The sequence below is a fragment of the Anomaloglossus baeobatrachus genome, chromosome 1 (assembly GCF_048569485.1).
Source record: "Anomaloglossus baeobatrachus isolate aAnoBae1 chromosome 1, aAnoBae1.hap1, whole genome shotgun sequence".
Lineage (NCBI taxonomy): Eukaryota > Metazoa > Chordata > Amphibia > Anura > Aromobatidae > Anomaloglossus > Anomaloglossus baeobatrachus.
The window spans coordinates 154,059,251-154,079,023 of record NC_134353.1 but is presented as its reverse complement, the minus strand read 5'-3'; positions in this window follow the sequence as shown (position 1 = coordinate 154,079,023).

Below are 19,773 nucleotides of genomic sequence, written 5' to 3'. Positions count from 1 at the left end.
AGTGAATTGCTGGTTTTCTTCATTCGGCGTCTGAAAAAAAAATTGACTAAAAAGTGCTAAAGAAAATGTTATATACCCTAAAATGGTACCAAAAAATTCTCCAATGTCAATCAGTTAATAATATTTATAATAAGTTTTTGAGCTCATATGATGTCTCATTGTGTTTGGGAAAATTGCATAACAAATAGTGATGAGCAGACTCGCAGATAATTGTGACTTGGTGATCCATCTAATGCATGTAACAATCCTGGGAGGTTGCAGGCTGCTATTTTAGGCTGGGGGCAGTCCAATAAGCATGGACTTCCCCAGCCTGAGAATACAAGACCACAGCTGTTGGGCTTTATCATGGCTGGGTATCAAAATTGGGGGGAACCGCACTCTGTTTTTTAAAATTATTTATTTAAATAATTATAAAAAAAAGCCATAGGCGGTTCCTCTTAGGGTACTTTCACACTTGCGTTTTTTTCCTTCCGTTACAATCCGCCCTTTTGGAAAACAGTGGAATCCGTTAACGGATTCCGCTGTTTCCCATAGACTTGTATGGTTGACGGATTGTACCAAAAGGACCTGCGTTGCTTCCACTGGGCGACGCTCCGTTGCTTCCGCCTAGCGGGAGGAACGCAGCATGTAACGTTGTTTTGAGCAGCGGAATCCTCTGGATTTCACTACGCATGCTCTTTTTTTTTTTTTAAATCACAAACTTTATTTTGGCTCGCGGTGGCCGAACGTTCAGCTGAGCGCCGGCAAGTGACAGCGCTCAGCTGAGCGCCCGCCCGCCGCATGCCCGGGCGCCAGCTGATCACCCGGCGGCCGGCTGCAGGGAGCGATCAGCTGATCACCCGGCGGCCGGCTACTGGGAGCGATCAGCTGATCACCCGGCGGCCGGCTGCAGGGAGCGATCAGCTGATCACCCGGCAGCCGGCTACTGGGAGCGATCAGCTGATCACCTGGCGGCTGGCTACTGGGAGCGATCAGCTGATCGTTCACAATAGTCTGCCGCCGGTAAAACTGTAAAAAAAAAATAAAAAAAATCAAAACGGATTCCGTTGTTTTGCAGCATCCGTTGCATCCGTTGTGCCACTATATGCAACACATCCGTTGCATCCGTCACACAACGTAATGCAACGGATACCGTTCAACGCAAATGTGAAACTAGCCTTATTTTGATACACAGGCAAGATAGGTGCATGGCTGGGGGCTGCAGCCTGTAGCTATTTGCTTTATCTCTGCTGGGTATCAAAATAAGAGGAACCGCCTGTGGCATTTTTTTAAAATTATTTTAATAATGTGGGGGCCCTACACCAATTGTATATTTATCTTTATACCATGATACTGACCCACAGACAGCGCCTGTGTTTGGTTACAGTCAGACACTGTCACAAAGGCACATCTGACTTCAACCAATCACAGACGACCGGTTAGTGGGGAAAACAGTGCATATGGATGAGTAACAATGAGTGGCCAAGGAAATGAAGGAGAGACAGCGGGAGCAATGTGACAGCCGCTCCGGAGCCTTGGTAAGTATGAAGCGCTCGCTTCATTCTTATTTTCTTTATTTTTCCTTTTTATTTTTTATTTTCTGAGTTCCGGATCAATATCTAGAATCCTGGGCCCGGGTCAGGCACCTGGGTACTTTGAAACTGCGCGGATCGAACTGTTACAGTCTGGGTCCGCCCATCACTAATAACAAATTATCCATTTTAAATTATAAATTTGGGGCTACAAACATTTTAGTGGAAAAAAACAATATCCATTTTTACATCTGTGAAGCACCAGTGGGTTCAAATGCTCCCCACAAACCTACATACAGTTGTGCTCAAAAGTTTACATGCCTCGGCAGATTTTTTGCTTTCTTGGCCTTTTTTCAGAGAATGTGAATGATAACACAAAATCTTTTTTTCCACTCATGGTTAGTGGTTGGGTGAAGCCATTTATTGTCAAACTACTGTGTTTTCTCTTTTTAAATCATAATGACAACCAATGGTAATTGTCAGGTCTTGTTTAAGACTTTTTTATATTTTTTAGTCTTGTGGAAAAACTCTGTGGCCTCATATGAAGGTGTTCTTGTTTCCCAACCAATAATTCTACTTTAACACCAATCTTTGACGATTCTGCCTGACATCATTTAGTGTGTGGTTTGACCTGGAATGGTTCAATCTTTATCTACTTTGTTACAATTATGGTATTTGTATATACAGGTAATATATGGACACACGTGGCCGTCATTTTCCATTAGTCACTAGTCTGACAGGTAACAGGTCCGCAGGTGTGCACACTGCACACATACGGATACTGTGCTTGTTTCTCTAGAAGAACCCTGACAATATAAGCCTAGGCATGGTAATGTAGAGGGAAAGTTAAACATTTCACTTTCATTTGGATATACATAGGTCATCCATATCCAGTCCTTTAGAGAATGGATTTCGAATCTGGAATAAAAAGAAAAAAAAAGAAAACTTAAAATGGTGATTAACATTTCACAACCAGCAATATTGGATTTTTGAACTACGACTAGTATTGATCAGAGAAAAAAATAAGCCATCACTTAGCCCTAGATCCAAAGAAATAAAAATGTTATGGGTCTCAGAAAGTGGTGCCAAAAGCGATTTTTGTTTTTTTTTGCACTACTTAATATAAAAAGAAAACCTATACATATTTGGTATCTGCATACTCGTACTCACCTGGGGAATCATAATACCATGTCAGTTTATGTTAAATTAAGAAAAAAAAAATTAATCGTGAAATTGCACTTTATTTTGCAATTTCACCACACTTGGATTTTTTTTCCATTTCCAGTACACAATATGGTAAAAATAATGGCTTCATTTAAAAGTACAACTTGCCTTGCAAAAAAAAAAAAAGCCCTCATATGGCAATATTGATGGAAAAATAAAAAACTACGTCTCTTGGAAGAAGTGAACTAAAAAACGAAAGCGCAATAATGGAAAATTGCCGGGTGGTGAAAGGGTTCTAAATCTGATATTGTGACACACATTTTATTTAGCCCCCCTGAGTCCATACTTTGTAGGACCACCTTTCACTGCAATCACTGCTGCAAGTCTCTTGGGGTATGTCTCTACCAGCTCTGCACATGTACAGGCAGAAATCTTGAATTGTTCTTTGCAAACTAGTTTTAGCGCAGGGAGAGAGCATCTGTGAGCAGCAATTTCAAGTCTTACCACAGATTGGGATTTAGGTCTTGCCTTTGACTGGGCCGTTCACACACATGAATATGCTTTGGTCTAAACCATCCATTGTAGCTCTGGCAATATTTTTAGGAACCTGCTGGAAGGTGAACCTTCATTCCAGTCTCAAGTCTCCTGCAGTCTCCAACAGGTTTTCCTCCAGTATTACTCTGTGTTTAGCTCCATCCATCTTCCCAAAAGCTCTGACCAGCTTCCCAGTCCCTGCAGAAGAAGACTCTCAACAGCATGATGCTGCCACCACTATGTTTGACAGTGGGGATGGTGTTTTCATGGTGATGTGCAGTGTTGCATTGATAGCCTTTTTTGTCCCCCCCCCCCCCACTGCGTTTTGCACTTAGTCAAAAAAGTTCTACTTTTGTCCCATCTTCCCCATGTTAGCTGTGTCTCTTACTTTGCATCTGGAAGGTCTAGTCAGAGGAGACCAAAGTAGAACGTTTGGGGCTAAATGCAAAAATGCTTTGTATCCTTTCCTTTCCACTTTACAAATGCTTGCTACAATTGTATTGGTATATCACATAAAATCCCAATAATATACATTTAAGTTTGTGGGTGCAATGTGAAAAGATTTGGAAAATTTCATGGGGTATGAATTCTTTTTTAAGGCACTGTATGTAGCCCAGCCACAAGATGGAAATCATAGGAGTACAAAAAAAGTGATGACCGGTTCCTCGGTGCCGTGGTGTGTGATTTTTATTTAATGGGTGCACAGAAGTGACAGAACCATAAAAATGCCATTTTTTGTCAGCAAGATCTGAAAGGTTAAACAGTAGCGAAGGAAGATAGATCCGGTTGCATCTTTTATGCATCTTTTTTGCATCTTGCCATCTGTATAACAAAGCTGGCACCTGCCATCTATGGAGCAAGTTTCGCTTCTAACGCGCTGCATGCACATGACGGACAATGTATTGTGCATGTACTTACTCCTTCGAGACGCGGTTAAACCGTATTGGAAACTTATTAGATAAGGGGTAAACTCACCCACATATAAACTGTTTTACATTATTAAGAATGCAGAATTGCCTAACTACCAGGTACATTGTTAAGGTGGCCTTAAGGCTACTTTACATGCTGAAATATCGGTACCGATATCGCCAGCGTGCGTTCCCGCCCCCATCGGTTGTGCGACATGGGCAAATCGCTGCCCGTGTCGCACAGCATCGGCCGGACCCGTCACACATACTTACCTTCCCTGCGACGTCGCTGTGACCGGCGAACCGCCTCCTTTCTAAGGGGGCGGTCTGTGCGGCGTCACAGCGACGTCACTGAGCGGCCGCCCAATAGAAGCGGAGGGGCGGAGATGAGCGGGACGTAACATCCCGCCCACCTCCTTCCTTCCGCATTGGGGCCGGCGGCAGGTAAGGAGAGGTTCCTCGTTCCTGCGGCGTCACACGGAGCGATGTGTGCTGCCGCAGGAGCGACGAACTACTTCGTACCTGCAGCTCCAACGATATTCGAGAATGGACCCCCATGTCATTGATGAGCGATTTTGCACATTTTTGCGACGATGCAAAATCGCTCATAGGTGTCACACGCAACGGCATCGCTAATGCGGCCGGATGTGCATCACAAATTCCGTGACCCCAACGACTTCGCATTAGCGATGTCGTAGCATGTAAAGCCCCCTTTACTCCTACAATAATTGCATTTTGACACTAACATTAGACCTGTGAAACGTCCATGCATCTTGGTATGTTCTTGCCATTCTGACAAGGATTTTCAGAGTAAGTACACCAGTCTCACCCTTAGAGGTCTACCTAAATAATAAAAGCAATTTCTATTGTGAAATCTGAAAACACATCCACTTTGAGCGATTATGTATTTCAGTAAGAAAACAGACAAGTACAAATAAAATAGATCCTCATTACAGTATATCCTTCATACGTGAACATGCCAGGGTTGTATCTGAGCAGCCATACGTTTTACAGTTGGCTTTAGACAAGTCGTTTCTTGTGTGTTTCTTGTCACGGTCTGTGAATAATGGTTATTATGGCGTGTCCTCAGAAAATATTTTCATGCGCTTTTCTTTTTTAGTAGGCGGAAATCATTTACATAACCTGGGTGTGAATGTCACTTAAGACGTTTCTAACCCTTGACACCTTACTAACACTTCTGTCTTTTCAGCAGTCACTTTTTTGCAGCATTTAGTAAAGTGAGAGCTAAGTGATATACTGTATATATAAGATAGTTTGGAAAGTGAACAAACCCTGCCATGTTCCCGAGCTATGCGAAATCAATAGTATTGTCCCCTGCAATGTAATGATTACATATAGGCACATGCTTCACAGCTGGAGAGTGTGACTTCACTGTATAAGAATAACTACTGCTGGTAATGTATGATACCGACTTCAGTAAAATCTGAGATTATTTAACATGTAGAAACTAAACACATCATGTCACCAGGATGGGGTCCTCTTATATCTTATATAACCCCCTTCAAAACTAAGGTAGATGTAACATTTTGCAAATAAAGAGCCATCCCCTTCCTAAAGTTCATATTTTTGGAATGTTCATGTGTTCTGCTTTAAGAACAGGCAAATGGACTAAGTGATCAATTGCATTAGTTATGTACATTGAATAATATGGGGTCCATTTGGTGTCCGCTTTTTGGAACAGAAACAAGTCTTTCATGCAGAACGTTATCTTCCATCCAAAAAACGGAACCCAGATGGCCATCATAATACTCAATGGGTCACCTCTTCTTGTGTTTGCCTAACTGATGTAATGGATCACTTATTTCATTTGACTATTCCAAAAAAGGGAACAGATAAACTGAAGTTCTAGCTGGACAGGTAAATAAAGCCTTACAATGAGAAGTCTATATATTTATAATTGTCAGGGCTTCAAAAAAAATTGTCTAGGGGCCCCCTCTATTTGGCTAAAACGCCTATGGCTTTTTCTTGGAAGGTAGTGCAGTATTTCAGGGTGCTGCCAGTTAAAGAGGACCAACCACCAGGATTATCATATATAAACTAAAACCAGTGCTATACTGGCGCTACCATGCTGATTCTAAACATAACTTTTTAGTTGTGAGATCGGATGTATACTTTCTGAAATATAGGCAAGTAAAATTTGTGAAATTCATTGTTACTTGATTGATAGGTACTGCAGAATATCTAATAGGGGAGTCGGATTTTGCTAGTTATTCCAGCCCCTGTCTGCCTGCCTGTCCTTCCTCCCTCCTTCCTCCCCCTGTAATAACAGAGACGGGGGAGGAAGGACAGACATTTGTGAGAATACTAGGAAAACTCAACCCACCTATTAGGTATTCTGTAGCAGCTATCAATCAAATAACAGTTCATTTTACAAACTTGCCTATATTTCAGAAATGATACACCCAATCTCACAACTAAAGGCTGCTTTACACCCAACGACATAGCTAGCGCGATGTCATTGGGGTCATGGAATTCGTGACTCACATCCGTTCTCGTTAGCGACATCGTCGCGTGTAACACATACGAGCGACCGCTAACGATCAAAAATACTCACCTTATCGTTGATCGTTGACACGCTGTCCAGTTCCCAAATATCATTGCTGTTGCAGGAAGCAGGTTGTTCGTCGTTCCTGCAGCAGCACACATCGCTATGTGTGACACCGCAGGAATGAGAAACCACATTGTACCTGCAGCCACCCGCAATGAGGAAGGAAGGAGGTGGGCGGGATGTTCATCCTGCTCATCTCCGCCCCCTCTGCTTCTATTAGGCGGCCACTTAGTGACGTCGTTGTGACGCCGAACGAACCGCCCCCTTAGAAAGGAGGTGGTTCGCCGGCCACAGCGACGTCGCTAGGCAGGCAAGTAGTGTGACGGGTCCGAGCGATGTTGTGCGCCACGGGCAGCGATTTGCCTGTGACGCACAACTGACGGGGACGGGTACGCACGCTAGCAATCTCGCTAGCGAGATCGCAGCGTGTAAAGCAGCCTTTAACGAATGTGTAGAATCCGCATGATAGCGCCAGTATAGCACTGGCTTTAGTTTATATAGGAAAATCCTGTGGTTGGTCCTGTTTAAGAAAGACCTTTCACAAAATGTTTTATTTTAAACTGTATATATCAGTATAAAAAGGTCAGAGGGGCTGATTAAAACATTTTTTTTCTCCACAGCACTTTAGAGGTAAGGACTTTTGAAGTTTATGTGCAAATTATCCCTTCAACCAAGGATGCATTAACAGTTATTCTTCTCTAAGGGGGTGTTTACTTTTTCCCCTGTATGAAGTTGTCCAATCTAAAAAGACAGTGTCATAAAGGGGAGGAGAAAAGAAAGTACTTCCAGAGAAGGTCTGTGGAAGATGGTCTCGGTCTGTGTCATATGTCCCTACAGCGCCAAAGGTGGAGAGGTGCAGTATTCAAGTCTCCTATGAGTGGTATTTGTCACCTACAGTGCTCTGGAATAAATACAGATATTGATATTTGTAGTAGTTCCAGAACGCTGTATGTGACAAACGCTGCTCACTCGGTGCTTGTATGCCGCAGCTCTCCTCCTTTCTTGGCATCATATAACATTACAGCACAGTCTCCTCCTCTCATGACTCTGTATTCATAGTAAGTGACGGGAGTGAGGTGTTGTCAGTGTGATAAAGTGAGACAAGTCTCACCAGATCACACAAAAACCTGTTCTGATGTTCCCTGGGGGCATTTGTTTGTTTTCCCCTGACGCTGCCTTCATATGATTGGGCAAAGTCATACACGGAAACCGTAAATGCCCCATAGAGTAATCTATGTTAATGCCCCCTTCAACTTTAAAGCCCATATCTTCACAATGCTGTGGTGAAAAATAAAAACAATCTAATCAGCCCGTCTGCCTCATTTTATTCATGTATATTGTTTATAATAGAAAAATATATTGTGGCGGTCCACTTTAAAATGGATGTCAGTGAATGTCTCCAAATACTTGGAGAATTTTGAGATATTAGCGAGGAGTTTCTTATTCAGGGTCTCCATCTATTAGAGAGAATACCTAATGGTGTAAGATAACTGTTGACCGGAGGTCCCAAAGCAAGAGAAACCTTGTGTCAATAGCAAACAACCCCTTTAAGGTTGCTTGTGCTGGTAAGGTAACAGTTCTAATGATCTTAACAGCATTTTTCCACATGACAGGTTCCCTTTATCATGCAGATATGGAGTTAATCTGCAGGTTAATAGCATTCTGAACCTGCCTGGCACCTGCACAATGAACCCCGCTGCCGGGAGGAAATTAACTTTATTCCTCCTGACAGCTTTACAATTTCAGTATTGGGGCGGTGCCGGCGCAGGATCAGTCACTACTCTGTGTATGAAGACCCGCAGCTGTAACCGCACCCCCCCACACTGAATGACAGCCGCTCACCATTAGAGGAGGTTGTCAGTCAGTGCTGGGGGCATGGTTATAGTTAGGGTTAGGGCGACACTTGCACCGCCCCCGTGGCTGAAACCAGTATATTGCTGGAAGGAATGAAGTTAATTTCCTTCCGGCAGCATGGTTTGAAGTGCGGGAACTGGATAGGATTTAAAAAAACTCTACTGACCCTCAGATTAACCCCATATCTACAGGTTAATAGCATTTTTACCACATGGGAGTTTCTCTTTAGGGAAGTTGACCCAAAAGCAAACTTATAACCTATTTACAGGGTAAGTGATAAGTTTCTGATTACAGGGAATCTAACGACTCTAAGGCTAGGTTCACACGTTGCGTTTTTGCTCCATTTTTTTCTTCAGCCAAAACCTGCTTTCTAGTCAGTAAAAAAGCTGCTGCCAAAAAGCTGATTTTTCTGCTGAGTTTTTGGTGTATAAATTTTCTAAATTACATGTTTAATAAAGTTTCGTTTCATTCACCACAAAAGCAGCAAAAACATGCAGTGGTTGTGTTTTTACAGCATTGTTTGCACTTTCTCATCGCTTTCAATGGTGAAAAAACTCTGCAAAAACTCTGAATCAGCATGCTGCTTCTTTAATAAATACAGCAGTTTTCCATTTCAGTCAGGGAAAAAAAATTAGTTTGCATGAGGTTTTGCAAATCACATAGGTTTTGCTGGTGCTGTAAAAACCAGTCTTTCAGTTGCATAAAACTCATGAAAAAAAACCGCAAAACAGCAAAAACGAACTTGTGAACATAACCTTAAGGGGCATTTACATGTCAAAATAATCGTGAAAGAATATTGTTAAAATCTCTCGTTTCATGATTATTCCTGCCGTGTAAACAGGCTGCAGATCACCCAATGAACGAGCACATTTATCTGCTGAACTGATCTTTTATGCAACAAGAGCATCGTTGGTGCTGCATCCTCCAGTGTAAACAGGACTTGCTTTTTAAAGAACAATGACCACTTACATGCTAAGAGGGCGGACTAGTCAGGGGAATTTAACGCCCTTGCGACTAGTCCCTGTGCTCATTAGCATATCATACAGGATCTTTAGAAATACTTTTTCTAAAGATCTCTTTATATATACTAGTGTATACAGGGACGGTTAGGCAGGGATTAGCAATATGCACCCAGAACTGCTCGTGCCTCTGTGTGCATATTGCAGCTGACAGGTTCACTTTAAATGGATGATAAAGTTCTAAAACCTATGTGCATATGGTGCCCTACCTCTGTATCTATCTCTAGCATTGCTTTTTATAGTATGACTTTCCATATTTGTAAGACACTATGTTGACCCAAATCATAAACCATGTAAGGGTCTCATGCACTATTTTGCCAGCTGTGGCCTTTTTTAGCACACAATTCTGGTGTCATATAATATACTGTATAATATATGGAATGACAATACATGCAGCTTTGGGTACAGCTCTATGGGACCTCTATTTCATCCATGGATGAGCTATACTACTCTCACTTTTAGGGCACGTTCACACACATATATGTTTTCTCATATGAGAGAATTGGCCCGCTTATGCTAATGACACTCGACTAAAACTATGATTAGATTGTGAGTCGAGTGTCATTTATTGTGATACGATTCTCTCGCATGTAACAATGGAAGCACAGGTGTGGAGAAGATGGAGAACTTGGTTTCTCCATATTCTCCATTGCGTGTATCCGCGGAAATCGGACTGCAGTCAGATGACATCCAAGTGCTGTCCGATGTTTTGCACGGACCCATTGACTTGAATAATCTGTTATATGCTGCCAATCGCAGCATGTGATACGGCATGTGAAAAAAATTGGTACTGCTCCATAGCTCTATAGTATAACATTGGTCCGAGGGCTATCCAATAAAACATCTGCTAGCCCTCATTTGTGTTATAGGCTATGTGTGCACGTTGCGTACTGTCCCTGTAGAAATGTCTGCAGCGATTTGAACAGCACACGTGCGCTTCAAATCGCTGCAGAAAGAGTCCGTAATGAAAAAAAAAAAGCCGATTTCATGCGCTCTGACTGCAGCCCCTCCCATAGACAGAGCGGGACCTGCAGGCAGAGCGCATGAAAGAAGTGACATGTTACTTCTTAGAACGCGCGTTTCGGGCAGCAGCCGAAGCGCTGCACTCTAATACGCCACGTGCGCCCCTCTCCTGCATAATCTTCATAGATTATGCTGGGGACGCAAGACGCATGCAGTTACGCTGCGGTGCAGATCGCAGCGTAACTGCATGCAAATACGCAACGTGCGCATATAGCCATAGACTCATGTGAGTAAGCCCTTACACTTTGGAATGCTACCAGTGTCTTCCTGTCTGCCTCTTGCTTTTCTGTTTCCCTCTTCTGATTGCCCCATATAGTTACTTATTCACAGTATGCCGACTTTGAATAAACTTGGAATAATTAAGTCTACACCAAAAATATTAACCGGATGTAATGGGCCGATGAAAAGGGGTTAAACCAGGTCAGACATTGCCCATGCTGATTGCAATACAGACTGATGGGTTAATAAATAACTGTACAATTTAATCCCACACATTTGATTAACGTGTGAAACTGCCTTGGTGTTTATAGATATGCTCTGTACGTGTAAAGAGAATGGCTTCTGCTGGGGAAATGTTAATTATTATCTTACACAGCACCAAGGCATGTGAGATATATGCATCTTTATTGATGGAGGAAAAATTGTCCTATTATGACTTTTTGGTACAAACTCATGATCATCTGAGAAAGTGTCTGTATTTGATGCCACAAATAAAATACAAATTGGTAAAATTTCTGAGCAAAATCATGCTGTCTAATCAGCATCTTGATATGCCACTCTTGGCAAAGGAGACGTGCTCACGAAGGCTAGAGTCACACTTGCGAGTGCCTCACTTGAGTCTCGCTTCGCATCACCCGGTATGGCCTGACACTCTCTGGGCAGGAGTGGGTCGGTTGCATGTATCTCTGTGCAGCTGAGACGCTCCTGTCCGGAGAGTGTGCGGCCATGCGGGTGATGCGATGCGAGACTCGCGCGACTTACACACAAGACACTCACAAGTGTGACTCTGGCCTTACACCACAGATTTAGACAAATTTGTGAACAATATTTGAGAGAAAAAGGCCTTTTGTACATAGAAAAGTCTTAGATCTTTGAGTTCAACTCATGAAAAATGGGAGCAAAAATGTTGTGTTGATATTTTTGTTCAGTGTGTGTGTATATACTATGTATATACATACACATTATATATATATATATATATATATATATATATATATATATATATATATATATTATATATATATATATATATATATATATATATATATATATATATTATATATATATATATATATTCATTGTTCAGATAAGTAGCTGAAGGCTGGGTTCACCCATTGCATATTTGATGTGGATTTCACCAGCAAATGTATAACCAGAAATCCAAAATGTTTTGCATCAACATTCTGTGCATCTTTTCCATACTTAATCATGAAGTTTTTTAATGTGCTTTTTTGTTGGGGAAATGCAATAAAAGAAAGCTACAAAACCATGACAGGACAGAGGTTTAATCTGAGAATTAAGGGTCCCCATTGGAATAACTTGATAAAATCCACACCAAAAATGTATGTTTCTACAATAGAAATTGACATTCTGTGAATTTAAAAATGCAACAAATGCCAATTTACAAGTAGATTCTGCAAAAAAGAAAATATGGATGAGATTAAGTTAAAACTCATCAGGGTGGGTATTGGGCCCTCTTATTTGGTTGAGGAAGTGCACATGGCCACATTGCCTAGACTATTTAAACATTTAAAAATTTCTTGCTTAAAATCTGACTTGTCTCAACACTTTAAGTGTTAACATATCCACAGGATATACTCGTTGTTCTTTGCAAGACCCCATCATTCCTCAACCTCAGCTTCTCTCCCTTCTGCAAATCAGGAGACTAGTACAGGGGTAATACTACCATTTTTACTTGCCTGCACCTCACCTTTACACACTAACATTACCTCCCCATCATATAGTTACTGACCCTAGAGGTCATAATACAACTAGAGAGCCCCCACATTACATCAACATAGGAAGATTTGGTGACACCACCATTAGTAAAGATGGGGTGTAGGACTGACTCACCCAAGGCCATGCTACTGCACTAAATGCGACCAAGCAAAATCCACCTTTCTGCCCATTACAATATGATGACCACATTAAAGAATTTTGAGCAACTTTTTGTTATTTATAGACAATATTAATGTTCTTGTCTGTAAATAAGAAACTGTGGGACACACTATACATAACCCTAAAGAACAGTAGACTATCGTGAGAGATGAACGACTTCAGATCTTGTGGCGTGCAAAACTTTAATCCGGTAAAGGCCGCTTTACACTCTACGACATCGCTTAAGCGATCTCGTTGGGGTCACGGAATTTTTGACGCACACCTGGCCGCTTTAGCGATGTCGTTGTGTGTGACACCTATGAGCGATTTTGCATCGTCGCAAAAACGTGCAAAATCGCTAATCGGTGACATTCCCCCCTATTCCCAATTATCGTTGCTGCTGCGTGTACGATGTAGTTCGTCGTTTCTGCAGCAGCACACGTCGCTATGTTTGACACCGCAGGAACGAGGAACCTCACCTTACCTGCGGCCGCCGACAATACGGAAGGAAGGAGGTGGGCGATGTTACGTCCCGCTAATCTCCGCCCCTCTGCTTCTATTGGGCGCCCGCTTAGTGACGTCACTGTGCCGCCGAACGAACCACCCCCTTAGAAAGGAGACAGTTCGCCGGTCACAGCGACGTCACTAGGCAGGTAAGTATGTGTGATGGGTGTAAGCGATGTTGTGCACCACGGGCAGCGATTTGCCCGTGTCGCACAACCGATGGGGGCGGGTACGCACGTTAGCGATATCAGTAACGATATCGCAGCGTGTAAAGCGGCCTTCAGGGCCTTGTCCACTTTCTTACATTAGTTTATATTCTTTTATATCCACCCATGATTCAGTGCTGCTCACTTTCTCCACCTGAAAAAGAGACAAAAGTTCACGGTCAGTTTCACAGGACATAACAGCAGTATGGGTGGAGTTCCGATTTATTAGTTACCACACTAACACAGTATGAATAGTTCATTGTTAGTCTGATGTATTTCTAAGTGGTTTTGTTCACTTTGTTTGTGGTCATGCTATGCAAGCGCTTTTAATGGTTCAATAGCCCTGTAACTGATACTCTAGCTATGGGAATGAAATCAAATTTCTAGAATTAAATGTGTACATGTATTCAGCAGGAAACAATGATGTTGAAATGTGAACTGGCTTTATATTGATCAACACAAAAGTTTTCATCTGTAATTTGTTTAGTATATTCTCTTGGGATGTAATTGGGATTATACCAGTGTCTGTAATGTGTACTGGCCAGTGTAAACATATAGAATGACAAAGGAAAGAAGCTGATATCTCGTACTGAATATAGGATCAGATCTTCAGCACCCACCGGCCACCACTAAGCAGTATACGGACAGGGCGGGTATTGAGAGGCAAACTGGGTAATTGCCCGGGGCCCCCATTCTGTTAGGAATCAATGAAGAATAGCATGGCACTTCTAGCCCTTTGTGGAGTGCTCTAGTAGGATCCAAACCCGTAGCAATATATAATATATAACTGAGCACTCCGAATGGGAGATGAAACAAATTTATACTATATGAAGCAGCAAGTCCAGTCCAGGGTGAAAACGATTCAGTCATATGAAATAGACCTTCATCAGTTTACGTGCTGCTGGTGAGGAACTACCTAGATGGGTTGGCATGGGTTGTGTAAGCAGTGTTCACTGCTATAGAAGGTACCTTCTATAGTGTGAATATTGCCTACACAACATACGCTGGTTATCAAAATTAGAGGGGACCCAACACTGTTTATGAAAATTATTTATTCACATTTTTTTAAAAAATGACGTGAAGTCCTACCAACCAAGGTAAAGTAGATGACTGGGGGCCGGTATCAGGGTTTGGAAGGGCCATGGTTAATTGGTTCTTACCAGCCTAAAAATAGTCTGCAGCCGCCACAGAAGTGGTGCATCCATTAGTTGGGCCTATTCTGGTGCTTTACATGGCCCTTCCTTATTGCCCTAGTGTGATGGCAGTTGGGGTAATTGTTTGTGGGCTTGATGTCTGCTGTGAATTGTCAGCTGGCATCAAGCCCTGGTGTTAGTAATGGTAAGACACCTATTAGACAAACCCCATTACTAACCCAGTAAATGTAAAGAGAAAAAACACACATTTTTTTTATTTTAAAAAACACCCCGACTCTAGCCCTCATTAACCAATTTATGAAAAAAATAAAACCAAGAGGATACAATGTAATCCAACTAATCCAAAGTAATCCACAAAAGCGAACCTGAAAGACATGCAGTAAAAAGAGAGAATTAAGGAAATAATGACAGGGCAGAGTCCCTCGTTCACCAATTTATTACCAAAAGAACTCCCACGCAGCTTTGACACAGTTCACATGGAGGTCACACGATGTTCCCCTAACTCAGTCGCCCAGTGTATGGCGCCTCATCCATAGGTTGTAACACTATCCACTGCTGGGTCTCACATTGCCGCCACGAGAGTTGGCGAGTGTGCCAAGTGGTGACATCATAGGATTACTGCAGTTCACAGCAGCTGTGTCGCATTAAAGGTAGCACGAGAAGGCAGTAGGCAGTGAACTGCAGTATCCTATGATGTCACCTCTCAGCACACACACTGGCTCTTGCAGGGCAGCGTGAGACCCTGCAGTGGCTGATGTTACAACCTTTGGGGCTTTGTTCTCTGAATGATGCTCCATACGCTGAGTGATTGAGTCGGGGAACATAGTGGAACTTACATGTAGACTACATCTCAGCTGGATTGGAGTTATTTTGGGAATAAATTAGTGAACGAGGGACTCTGTTTTCTAACATATTTCCCCAATTGCTACCACACCAAGGCAATCAGGAAGAGCTGGACAAAGTGCCAGAATTGGCTCATTAATGGATGCGCCACTTCTGGGGCAGCTGCGAGCTGCTATTTTTAGGCTGGGAAAGGCCAATTAACAATGGGCCTTTTCACCCTGATAATACTGGCCCCCAGTTGGCTGCTTTACCTTGCCTGACTATCAAAAATAGAGGGAACCCACTCCATTTTTTTAAAAAAAATAAAAAATAAATAAATGACGTGGGATCTCCTCTATTTTTGATAACCAGCCATGGTACAGAAGATAGCTGGGGGTTGCAGCCCATAGTTGTCTGCTTTATCTGCCTGTCGTTTTTTTTTTTTTTTCATTCATTCATTCATTCATTCATTCGGCCAAATAGCTGTACAAGCTATATATCTAAATATTTATCTAGGTTTCATTTATCTATCTTTTTATGGTACGTGTCACATGGATGACACATATACACGCAGATGGACAAAATAGACCGTGCAACAAGTGCGTTTTTTCAGTGAATGTGTAAAGGAGGCCTTACATGCATTGTGTGTGTGTGTGTGTGTGTGTGTCATGCATTGTGGGTGATGTCACTTTTGGGAGCTGAGCTGGCCTATGCACACCAAGTATTCGCACAATGCACACTGTCAGAGCACTCTCCTGCTGGGTCATCAGAGGTAGCGAGAGAGCACAGTGTCACTGTGCATATTGCGCTGTGACAAAAATCTACTAAGCATCCCTGGGAATTGACAACCGACACATACTCAGTAGGGCAAGGACTAGTCCAGCATTAAAACGGACGTCACTGATGATGCTTCATTTCAGGGAGGGCGAGAGGCTGCAGCAATGACTGCAGCCTCTGCCCCCTCATAACATTTCATTTGAGTATCCCAGCATGCACTGGGATTCTCAAACAAAGCATCATCAGAAGAGTAAGTAATGAAAAATAAGATAATCAGTTTGTGTAGTGAGTGTAAAGCTTTACACGCTACAATATATCTTACGATGTGTCGGCGGGATCACGTCGTAAGTGACGCACATCCGGCATTGTAAGGTACATTGTAGTGTGTGACAGGTACGTGCGATTGCGATTGAACGTTAAAACGTTCATCGCATACAGGTCGTTGAATCCTGACGAATTGCACGTGAGGTTGTTCAATGTTCCCGAGGCAGCACACATCGCAGTGTGTGACACCCCGAGAACATTGAACAGATCTTACCTGCTTCACACGGCTCCAGCCGGCAATGCGGAAGGAAAAAGGTGGGCGGTATGTTTACATCCCGCTCATCTCCGCCCCTCCGCTTCTGTTGGCTGGCTGCCGCATAACGTCGATGTGACGCCGAACGTCCCTCCCACTCCAGGAAGTGGACGTTCGCCGCCCACATCGAGGTCGCATGGAAGGTAAGTACGTGTGACGGGGTTTACTCGTATGTTCGGCGCGTTCAACAAATTGAACATGCCACACATACGATGGGGGCGTTGCAAATTGCATACGATATCGTATGCGAAATTGCAACGTGTAAAGCAGGCTTTACACAGGAAAAATGAAATATTTTGTATGATTTAGGTAAAATTTTACCCAAATGGATTTTACTAAAACCAGTTCCCTAGGTGCTCATGTGTAGAGACATACCGTTTATATTACTTCGTCTTTCATTTCTTGGCCTGAGCAGCTTGTAGATGTTACGTGGAAATTATTTTCATTTTAAACAAATCTGCAGAAAATGGGAGCAGAGCCACAGACCATGTATGTTTTGAGATCTCAACTTCCTCTTATAAATGTTTTTGCTTTTTTTATGGGCACTTCTAACTTTATGTCCAACTTCTCAAGCTGTTTTTACAAGAAACCGTATATGGGCTGTGGTTTACAACAAATCCAAGGATTTTAAATATTGTCCTCAATGGAGGTTACTCAGAAAGTGCAGGTGGCTTTTAATCCTTCTGGATTTCTTAAGAAACGTGCTGTTTTGTGCTTCGTTCAGGCAATTCTCATGGTATTATGGACATTCGAAGTTGACTTTACTAATGCATTATACAAATTCCTATAATAACATCTTGTCAATAGAGGATAAACATGTTTGTATATGAGGAAGTTACATATGGTATTTTCTGATGTTTGCGTATATGACCTATGAATACTGCCCAAGGATTTTATTGTTCTTAGTTGTGTGTCAAGACCGCCTGCAATCCAGTGCAATGATATCATTTTTTAAGGATTTGTAAAGGAATGTGTAAATTAGCTTAGTATCTCATATTTCATAGGTGGTATTGTGGCGCCCCTGACCTGGTCAGGCACCACAGAGTATTGCACCCATGCGGGAGCAATGCTTCCAGGTAATCTCCAAGGGCCAGGATGAGGTGCACACACAAACATATAGTGACCAGGCCTCCCACACTACCAGAGGGGACCCTTGGGTAGCCAGAAGGGGTTAACTTTCAATTCCCAGCTGGGGGTGTGTTCAGGGGCTGGTTGCAAGGAAGCAGGGCAGAGAGAGAGAGGAAGAGGAGAGTCTGGAGGAAGAAGTTGAAGTGTGTGGAAGGGAGCAGAGGAGCTCTCGTGTCAGACAGGTCCTGAGGAGTGCAGTAGCTGAAAGCGGGGGAGAAAGGGCACCGTGGGTCGGCCTGAAAATCATCCAGAGAGAAGGGTGGCTGAGTACGGAGATCCCGGTATCCGAGCACACAAGGGGAACTAGGTCCCCAGTACAGGCAGCAGATCATCCAGAGCTGCTTAACCTACAGGTGGGGGGGGGGTACTTCATGCCCTCACCACGACTACACAGAGCTTGAGCCAAGCAGCAATCACCAGGCCCATAAGGGGACAGGGCCAGAAGCCATCCCACCAAGGCCACGCTGCCGGCAGACGAGCCAGAGAGAGGGGAGCAGGGTGGTAACAGCTTCCCTGGAGGGGTCCTACCACGCTTCAAGCAAAGGATCCTCCTAAAACAGAAAGAGTGCAAGGAAGGCGAGTGGACAGCTACCCTCAGAACGGCCTCCTGGAATTCCTGGTTCAACCTGGTTATCACAGTGTCGCCCGGGCATCTCACCGTGACCTCCAAACAGTGAGTAAACACGTTGAAAGACTTCTTGGACTGTGTTTGAGTCATTCTGCGACCTGTGGTCCCACACACATACACCGGGGCCTGGGGCTTGCCTCACTCTCAGGGGGCTAATATACTGACTGCACCCACCATCAGCCCCAGGCATCCCTTAATCTGCAGTGGCGGTCCCCGCTGACCGCAATACTGAGAGTGGCGTCACGACAATCCTAAAAGAAGGTTCCCTACCTGTGACCAGACTGTTCCATCCACGTGGAGTCCCTGAAGGTACTGCACCGACACATACTAGCGGGGCTTCACAGTATATTTGGCCCTATATTGGATATAAAAATGCTGAATTAGTAATAACTCTATCAATATATGTATATCGCAGTTCCTCTATATTACGAAAAATAGAAATACCTTAGTAGACCAGAATTAAACTCATTCATTTTTAAATGGTCTAGATAACAGCAAGGAGTGTCTTTCACACAATGTCATGGCGTCACATGGAGTTTTGCACAAAATTCACCTACTGTCATGGTGGCTTCTGTTTACATTTGAGATTCTGACACTCTGCCCAATAGTTTCTCTGGTGTCTGGGCTCGACACAGGCAGACTCTGGCGTCAACCAGCTATGTGATGAATTTAGGCCAGCTATGAAAAGTTAATCTTTGCTACTCTGCTTGTTAGGTTCCTTTGATCACATGTGATGGGGAGGCCAATCACATCTGCTCCCCTTTTATTTAAGCTGGATGAAATCGTCTACCCATGCCAACTATAGATTCTATGTTGGTCTATGTGGTGCAGTGTCCTAGATTCTCTGGTAAAAATTGTGCTATTTGGTTGTTACTGTTGTGGAGATTACCTCTGCAGTTTTGTAACTGTCTACCTTCTCTTGTGTTTCCTCCTGAGTTTTTTTCCTATGTGTGTGTGCGCTGTGTGACACAGTTTTTGTTTTTTACTTTGTCTATATCTGTGACTTTCATTACATTCCTGTTCTGTCCCTCCCTAGGGGGAGGGGAATGGGGAAACAGATCAGGACTGGTCAGGTGCAGAGCTAGGAAACAAAGTCAGGCATCCCCACCATTAGGAGGACAAGAAATTATTACATTAGTTTTTTTGTCTACATACCCTGCAGCCTACAGTATCCCTGGCATATGTCTGCTGTATTACACAGTCGGTATATTCTTGTAATAACAGCAACTGAAACTTGCTCCTATTTATTCTGTTTAACCATGTAAATAACAGTGTCTGTTACTGACAGTGGCATTGAA